Source organism: Lactuca virosa, chromosome 1 (genome assembly GCF_052849685.1).
Source record: "Lactuca virosa cultivar CGN04683 chromosome 1, Lactuca_virosa_CGN04683_v6, whole genome shotgun sequence".
Lineage (NCBI taxonomy): Eukaryota > Viridiplantae > Streptophyta > Magnoliopsida > Asterales > Asteraceae > Lactuca > Lactuca virosa.
The window spans coordinates 182684116-182693840 of record NC_136426.1 but is presented as its reverse complement, the minus strand read 5'-3'; positions in this window follow the sequence as shown (position 1 = coordinate 182693840).

The window sequence follows — 9725 nt, the reverse complement described above, 5'->3', positions numbered from 1 at the left end:
GGGTGACGAAGATGTACACAGATCTTCGTAATGATTATTGGTGGCCCTGCATGAAGCGGGATGTAGCTTGGTATGTTGAGAGATGCCTGACCTGCAGGAAGGTCAAGGCCGAGCACCAGAGGCCTCACTGCAAGACCTATCCGTTGGATATCCCAATGTGTAAGTGGGAAGATATCACTATGGATTTCATCACGAAGCTTCCCAGGACCGCGCGGGGAGTGGATTCGATTTGGGTCATCATGGATCGATTGACCAAGAGCGCCCATTTCATTCCAATTCAGGAGAGCATCTCGGCTGAAAAGTTGGCCGATATCTATATTCAGGAGGTAGTGGCTTGGCACAGGGTCTCGGTTTCTGTAGTTTCCGACAGAGATGTGCGGTTCACTTCCAGATTCTGGAAGAAGTTTCATGACGAGCTGGGTACTCGTCTACACTTTAGAACTGCTTTTCAACCGCAGACGGATGGTCAGAGCGAGCGGACCATCCAGAACTTGGAGGATATGTTACGGGCATGTGTTTTATACTTTGGAGGTAATTGGGATACTTACCTTCCTTTGGCAGAATTTTCCTATAATAACTGCTATCATGCGAGTATCAACCGTCCTCCCTTCGAGATGTTGTATAGGATGAAGTGCAGGACCCCGATATGCTGGGGTGAGGTTGGGCAGAGGATCATGGGGAGTATCGAAGTGGTACTCAAGACTACAGAGAGGATCCAACAGGTTCGGAGCAGGCTTCAGACTGCTCAGAGTCGGCAGAAGAGTTATGCCGACAAGCGTCGTTTGAACTTGGAGTTCCAGGTCGGAGATATGGTGCTCCTGAAGCTGTCACCTTGGAAAGGCGTCATTCGGTTCAGGAAGCGGGGCAAGTTGGGCCCCAGGGATATTGGACCTTTCAGGGTTGTAGCTCGGGTGGGCAAAGCGGCGTATAGGCTGGATCTGCTTCCCAAACTCAGTCAGATTCACAGCACTTTCCACGTCTCCCAGCTGCAGAAGTGTCTGGTAGACGATTCGGTGGTGGTGCCTTTAGAGGATATTCAGGTGGATGACAGCGTGAACTATATCGAGCATCCAGTAGCTATCCTTGACAGGAAGTCGAGCGATCTGAGGAACAAGAGGGTGGAGTTGGTGAAGGTGAAATGGTGGCACCGAAAGGGCTCAGAATGGACTTTGGAGCCGGAGGATGAGATGAGGGAGCATTACCCCGAGCTTTTTTCGGATTCGACAGCAGACTTCGAGGAAGAAGCCTAAAATAAGTAGGGGAGATTTGTAACACTCAGTTCCTGGTACGTATTTAAATTCAATGTAATTCCATGATTTGCCCTGGACTCGGCGAGTTGGAGGCCCGAATTGTCGAGTAGACTTGGCTCTTGGGCGCGGGTTTTGAACAACCGACTCGACGAGTCGAAGAGCCCGACTCGGCGAGTGGGTCTGTCTGGATGAAACCCTAATATTTAGGGTTTGCACCATATTTAAACAACTTATTCCACCTCAAACCAGCCTTCATCGTCCCTTTCACTTCCAGAAAGCCCTAACTCGAAACCCTAAGACTTTATTTGAATGTTCTTGAGCTTTTTCATACCTCATATGTGTAATTGAAGTTGGAAAAGGAGAAGGAAGCTTGGGAGATCAGGAGAGAGCAAGTAGATCCAGAAGTTTTGGCACATTTCCTGCTCATTTAAGGTATAAAGTTGATAAATTGGCTATTCATTACTTAGATCTTGATTTGGGGCTATTTTATACATTTTTTTCAAGCCTTAAGTGATGCTAGGTCGAATTTGTGTGTGTATTTGGAGTTGCACTTCAGATTTGGAACCATTGAGGGTTCCCATGGCATAAAGGTGCCAACTTTATGGCCATGGGAGACCCATGCAACATATAGACCCCTTTTTATGACTTTTTGAGCCAAAAACCCCATGCATGGACATCAAGTTCGTAACTTTACGTATAGTATGGACCCTAGGAGGTTAGATCTATGGGTTGGGTGCATTAAGACCGGTTAAAACTGACTGTATAGTTTGGGGCAAAGAGCGACTCGATGAGTCGTTCATGGGACTCGACGAGTCGGGATGTATTTTCCATCAAATCCTTCTGTTGATGGACCAAATGCTAAGTTTGAAGGTCCCTCAGCTGTTTAGGCTCTTAAAGAACCTGGAAATCATGGAACTCGGTGAGTAAAAGAGGTAACTCGGCGAGTCATAGACTGAACTCATTCATTCGGATGAAGATTAACTCGACGAGTTCAAGGATGAACTCAGCGAGTCAGTGGAAGAAGGTCTCGATGTCTTGTTGAAGGAGAACTCGTCGAGCTCTTGCTAGACTCGACGAGTAGGGACGGGGGTTGTAGCATTTTGTGGACATGGGGACTCTGCGAGTTGGCCGACCAACTCGGCGAGTCTAGTCAACCGGATGTTGACTTTGACCAAGGTTTTGACATTGACTTTGCTTTGGACTGGAGTTGACCCTTGTAGGGGTTATGAGTATGAAATGGTAATGTAGATAGGATGTTGTGTAGGGATTGAGGAGTCGAGAGGAGTTGATCTCTATACCGAGGACAGTGCAGACACTACACGATATTGAGGTGAGTTACCTTCCAGTAGAAATGTGTCTAAGGCACCAAGGCTGGCCCATTAGTAGGGGTACATAGTAAAGATGATTGTCTTTGTGATAATCGTCTGGTATGTTGAATCTGTTATTTTATGAAATTGGATGCTATGATATATGTGTAATAGTGGTAGGGGTGAAATAGCCCCTGGTTACCGGTTGGAAGATACCGAGGGGGAGGTTAGCTCTCGGCTACTGGTTGAAAGATATCGAAGGAGAGGTTAGCTCTTGGTTACCGGTTGAAAGATACCGAATGGGAGGTTAGTTCCCGGCTACCGGTTGAAAGATACCGAGGAATAGACAATATTATGTGGTATGTGGCATGATGGGGGAACTCACTAAGCTTTGTGCTTACGGTTTTCAGTTTTGGTTTCAGGTACCTCTTCATCTAAGGGAAAGGAGCCGGCAGGGTAGCAGTGCATCGCACACATAAGATTCCGCATTTGAGGACCGTGGGATGTACTCTGACATTATATTATTTGATATTATGGTTTTGAGATGTCTAACTATGGTTTTTGGTTTGATGTGATATCAGCATTGTTTTCCTCAAACAATTTTATAAGTAATATAATTAAAAAAAAATTGGCTTGGAAAATTGGGATGTTACAAGAATACATTACATAATGCACTTAAATAACATTCTTTTGCGAATTCTTTTACGAATAATAGGCATCAAATTGATGAGTGTTACTAACTTTATGCTAAAAGAATATTGTGTTTTCTCATTTTGAAAGAATTTGCAGGTTTGAATACACCAAAATAACATAACTACAAATATTAACTTCAATTCTAAAAGAGCATTTCATTTCCGGTTGTTGCTTAAACTTCAATTCCTTAAAAATTTTAACATAATATTATCTACTTTACTTCTAACAGAATATTTCAATACAAGTATAAACATGTTATTGTAATTCTAATAAAATAGTATGTAGTTTAGCTTAACAAATTCTAACAGAATCTTCCCAATATGTCCAACGTATCAAACTTGCCTCATTTACACAAAAACCTTCTCTTTTTTATATTATATCAAACACTTGGATGGCATGTTTTTCAATTAGAATTCAAAAAATTCAACAATACAAGCAACATTCAAAAGCATTGATAACAGAAAAAATTTATTCTTGATTCTCGTTCACTTCCAAAATTACAACTAGTAGATAGAAAATTTGAGTGCAATTGATGTTAAAAAGATAAAATACTTCCTGATTCTTATTTGGATTCCAAAATGGATGAGTAGATAAAAGAATGGAGCTTAATCGGTGAGTGTTACTAACCTTAATCACGAACACAAAGCCCTTGGATGATTTCAGCAACATCAAAAGAAATCGATGGATTTTAAAGACTTGATATCTCTTCTCTCTCGCCATGTCTACCTGCTCGTGATTCCTATCGATTTCAACAAAATAAATCGAAAATTTCATACCATGGATCGATTATAGATTGGTCCAAGTGTTTACCAGGATCGAAAAAGGAAGAACATAAAACCCTAGGATGAAGGATTTATGGCTTGGGTGGAAGTCGGGGTTTTTATGGTGATGATGATGAAACGAACGATGGTTTTTTAAGGGTTTATAAACTAATTATCTTAATTAAATGCTATTAAAGGGAAATTTACCCATTATTTTAGGGATTATAATTTTGGAATATAATTAATTGTACATACATAATGACTAAACTACCATTTATTATTTAATTAATGATTTCTTTTTTCCTAAATTCTGATTGGTCAATTTATGCACCCAATATTTGTTAGAAACATTTGAACGTATATATATATATATATATATATATATATATATATATATATATATATATATATATATATATAATGAATATAATTTAACTGATTTTTAATCACCTTAGTTTGGAGCTTATTTTTTTTTTAACCGGCAAATACAAATATTATAACATACTCCTAAACTATCACCTAATTCCACATATGTCTACCACGGGACTTGAACCCTCGACCTCAAGGAGGGAGGACACCACTTGATACCGCTGAGCTAGAAGCTTTTGGTTTGGAGCTTTTTTAGGTGGACCTTTAATAGAGGTAAGTATTATTGAGCTAAATAACTAAATTAGCGTGTAATAGAAATAATATTTATAATATGTATTTAAATTTATACTTATGGTCTCATAGGAGGAATTGGTGAATGGGGAGATAATTGTTTTCTTTCTATTACACTTTGTTTGATCTTTGTTATATTATATGTTGCATTTATGAAAAAAAAAATGATTTTTAAGAGTTTTGAATTAAGAAAATATTAAAGTTTTGATGAAGAGTTTTTCTAGCATGAATATTTGTGTTGATACTTGTTTGAATTATGAAAGTGTGAGGTCCAAAACTTGAGTTATGAATACCTTTTCCTTTGGACAATAGCGAAGAGGGTTTAAACCTGAGGAAAATTCTTCAGGTCATGCTACAGATAAGTTGAAGGATAAGACTAGCTTCCTTTTCCCTTTGTTTTGTGTGATGATCACATAATTTCTTGACATAGATTTTGGAGGAGCATATGTATTTGCATGAATTATATTATGTACTAGGTGTAAGACTCATGTATTACATGAGTGTAATTTAAAAAAAGAAAAAATTAAAAAAAATAAAACTAAATATGTCTAAACATTTGAGAAGTTTAAATTTATAAGAAAAATAAGAAAAGTATTGAATTATTAAAATTAAAGTGCTTTTTTTCTCTTTTAAGTTTAAACACATAATTTAGATAAATAAACAAAGAAAACTAAAGAGTCTTTAATTTAATAATTTTGAAATTAATGGAAAGTCCACTAATGAAATTAATATGCATTTATTATTAAATTTAAATGTTATGTGAAATTTAATAAAATGAAAAAAAAAAACATAAAATCATATGTGGAATAAAAATTAGTTTAAAATAACCATAGAATGACATATGACAAAATGAATGACAATGTGACATGTGAGAAAAAGATCTTTATTTATTAGAGTGGCATGTGAGAAAAAGATCTTTATTTATTAGAGGAGATACTAATTTGTTGTTGATTGAGAGATTATTACAAGTACACTTGAAATGATTTGCTTCACTCAACGAAATGACAATTTGGTTTCTTTTGTCGTCAACAGCAAATAGGAAGTTGATGAACTTTGAAGAATAAATGCACAATAATGCTATCACTTTTGAGAATTTCCCACAAAAGATAACAACTCACGATTTGGCATTTTAGTGTTAGGATGTAAAGTCGCCACTAACCTCATTGTGGTCGTAAGGAACTTCTAACACCCTGTTCTCTCAAGTTTGATTAAGAAGGAAAACAATGGAAAATCGTGCTCTTGAGTTTTTTTAACCTCGGATACATTATTGTTACTCCAACAAAAGAAAAGTAAAACTAATTTTTTTTTTCTAAAAATAAGGCAGAGGAAAATTTATAAAAGAATTATATTTCTAAAAAAACACATTAATAAACATATTCAAAGAAATTTGAAAAAAAAAATGTTAAAATATTTTATACTATATTCAGACCAAATTTGCAAAAAAAAAAAAAAAAAAAAAAAAAGAAAAAAAAAAAAAAAAAGATGAAGTTGAAAGTTCAGTCAAATTATGTAAATTCCCAATTATACATGAAACTTTTATGAAATTTCTTAAAATATAAAAATAATTATTTGCAAATTTACAATAAAACAGGGACTATTTGTGCAAAATTAGAGGATTTCCTAAAAGTGCCTTCGCTATAGTAATATTTGATAATACTTTTTTTTAAACAATTTAAACCCTTTAATATTATCCCTATTATAAAATTTGCAATTTCTTAGAAGTTGCCTTGATAAATATAGTATTTTCTTGGAATTTGTCTGCATCGATACTTTCTTGAAATTTACGTTGTCCAAATACGTTTACTTTGAACATCTTCGTTGACTCTCCTCTCTCGCTGTCGCCCTCGGCCCTTCCTTCCTGGTTGACTTACCGTTCCCCTACCGACTTACCGCCATTCGTTCTGTAGATTTCAGTCGTCATCTTTCTCAGCTTCGTCACTTTTCAGGTCTCCTTGTCTTTCTGTACGCATGCAACTTAGTTTCAGATATTCTTTGACAATTTCATCTTATTAATCATAAATATCATCATAATCATTTGTTTATTCGTGATTGGTATTTTCCTATGTGGATTACCTTTATTTATTTATTTATTTATTTTATATCAATTAGTAAAGTCCACAGAACTTGGTGCACATCGGCAAATTATTCAATCCTAGAAAATTGCTTCATCAATTCCTTTAGATTTTCTAATTCATAAACACGATTTTTACACATTTAATTCTTTTTAAATCATGTTATCTGTTTCTTAATGATAATCTAAACAATCTTAATGATTAATGATCAAGCTTCATCATTCGATTTTCATAATGGGTGTTTGGAGCAGGATTTGAGACAGCAGCAAGCACGGACACACCCGAAAAATCATCCAAAAAGGAGTGAAATGGTAAATTAAGGATTGCGGTGTGCGTGGCAGTGGTGTCAAAAGGAAAACACAACTCATCAAAACGAGCATGGCGTGTGATGTAGATGCGCGAGGATCTAGGATCAAGACATAAGTAACCTTTGTATTGGGAGTGATATCCAAGAAAAACGCAGGGAATGCTCCGTGGAGACAATTTATGAGGCGAATAATCCCGCAAATAAGGTAGACCCGGCACCCGAATGGGCGAAAATTATCATAAGATGGCACCCGACCAAACAACATCTCAAAGGAGAACGATAGCCAAGAACTTTCGAAGGCAAGCGATTAATAATATACACCACGGTGCTAAAGGCATGAACCCAATAAGAGGCGGGTATGTGACCATGAAACATCATGGCAAGGCCCGTTTCAATTATATGGCGATGCTTGCGTTCGGCTCGTCCGTTTTGTTGCGGGGTGTACGGATACGAAATCTGATGAAAAATGTCACGCGAGTTTAATAAGCCCTTCACACGATAGTTTAAAAATTTTGTACCCCCGTCACTTTGAAAAACTTTATGCTTGTTGGAAAATTGATTTTCCACAAAAGTGAGAAATGAGACGAAAACATCATAAAATTCTGATTTGGCCTTGAGTGGATACAACCATGTAAAGCGCGAATAATCGTCCACAAAAGAGACATAGTAGCGATATGAATTAACCGACGAAACGGGTGACGGCCCCCATAAATCACAATGCACCAAATCTAATATATGTAAAGCACGTTTATTATTATTAGAAAATGGCAAGCGACGAGACTTAGCAAGTTCACAAGGAGAGCAAATATTTGGTTTTGGCAACACACTAGAAACAGATAAAAGTCCAAGTTTATTTAACATAGAAATAGTGTCAAAAGACACATGTCCCAATCTGGAGTGCCAAAGTTCAAAAGAGGCACGCGGCTTGGATCCGACAAAAAACGCATAAGCTTTGGGAGAAGTGGCTAGAACATAAAGCCTACGATCACATTTTCCTTATGCTAGGACCTGCTTTGTTGTTCGATCCTGAATAAAAAACGATGAAGCAGAGAAAAGAACATCCACACGATTATCACGTGTTAGTTTACTAATGGATAATAACTTTTTGGTGAGGCGGGGAACCACCAAAACATCCCGCAAGTGAATACCATTAGCAATTTTGGAAGAACCAATAGAAGATATTCTGAGCGTATTACCATTTCCAAATTGGACCGAAGAGTCACCACCATACGGCTTGACATTAGACACCGATCCGGTGGAAGACACCATGTGATCGGAGGCGCCGGAATCAAAAAACCAATTTGGGCCGGAAGGAGTAACTTGGCACTTGGCTAAAAAACCTTTGGCGAGATCAACATCACGCATGGGTGAAGGGGACGCAAAAGAGTGAAGTTGAGGGCACTGGTTCGCGTAGTGTCCATTTTGTCGACAAAGTTGACAATGAGGCGGCCTACGTCCACGACCGCGACCACCACGAAACGAGCGACCACCCCGAACCCGACCACCATTCGAACCCGAGGAGGGAGTGGCGCCGGCAGAAAAAGCAACCGAGGGAGTGGTGTCGCCGTGAATAGATTTGAGAAAATTTTCATGACCCTCGGCCCTAGGCAACAAGTCGCGAAACCCAAAAACAGTCCCGGAAGCACGGATGGCGGTGGAAAAATTGTCAAACGAGGCACCGAGACCGCAAAGAAACCATTGGATTTTGTCAGTTTCCTCCACCCCTTGACCAATGGCGGCAAGTTGATCACAAACGGACTTGAATTTTCGGCCAAATTCTAAAACGGTGGAGGAACCCTTGGTAAGATGACGTAGTTGATCACAGAGATTTTGGGCACGCTCTAAGGAGGAGTTTCCGCAGGCGGCTTCAAGGGCTACCCAAATGTCACGAGCTGTTGAGAGGCCCACAATCTCAGAAAAAGCTTCTTCTGTGAGAGAAGCTTGAAGCAGAATAATAGCCCTTTGATCGGTGGAGACCCACTCTGCCAAGGCCGGATTCAAGGTCGGCTTGTTATCAACCAAAATAGAGGGCGATGGGGACGAAACGGAGCCGTCAACATGACCAAGAAGTTGTTGGTATTGTAAAAGAGGGATCATTTGATTCTTCCACAGAAGATAATTAGATGAAGAAAGGCAAATGGTGATGAGATGCAAGATGGTGTTCATAGAGAGAGAGGAAGCATGGGAGTTAGACATGATGAGGAAGCTAAAGGGTGAGGAAAGTTGATGGGTGGGAGAGGAAGAAGAAGGGAGGGACGGTTTTAGAGGGAGGGAAAAAGAAGGTTGGGAGTTACAAGGCTTGATACCATGTGAAAGTTAATGAAAAACTCTCTGTTGTGGATACACAGAGTTACAATGATATATATAGGTAAATAACTTACATGAACACCCCTCTAACTAATAAATAACTTGCATGAACACCCCTCTAACTAATGGACAAATACAGAATGGTACAAGAACTATATTTGTCTAATACTTGCCAATCAGCAAGCTACATCTAGTACAGAGTTTGAAATTGAACCCTTAGAAAGCCCATGACTTATTGGTTTTAAATACATATCAAATATGCCCGTGAATGTTAATTGAAATCCTTTAGACGTATGCTGACACTATATCTAGTGATACAGAAATTTAAATCTGAGAACACTTTTGTTGCTAAATTTGGAGATCCATAA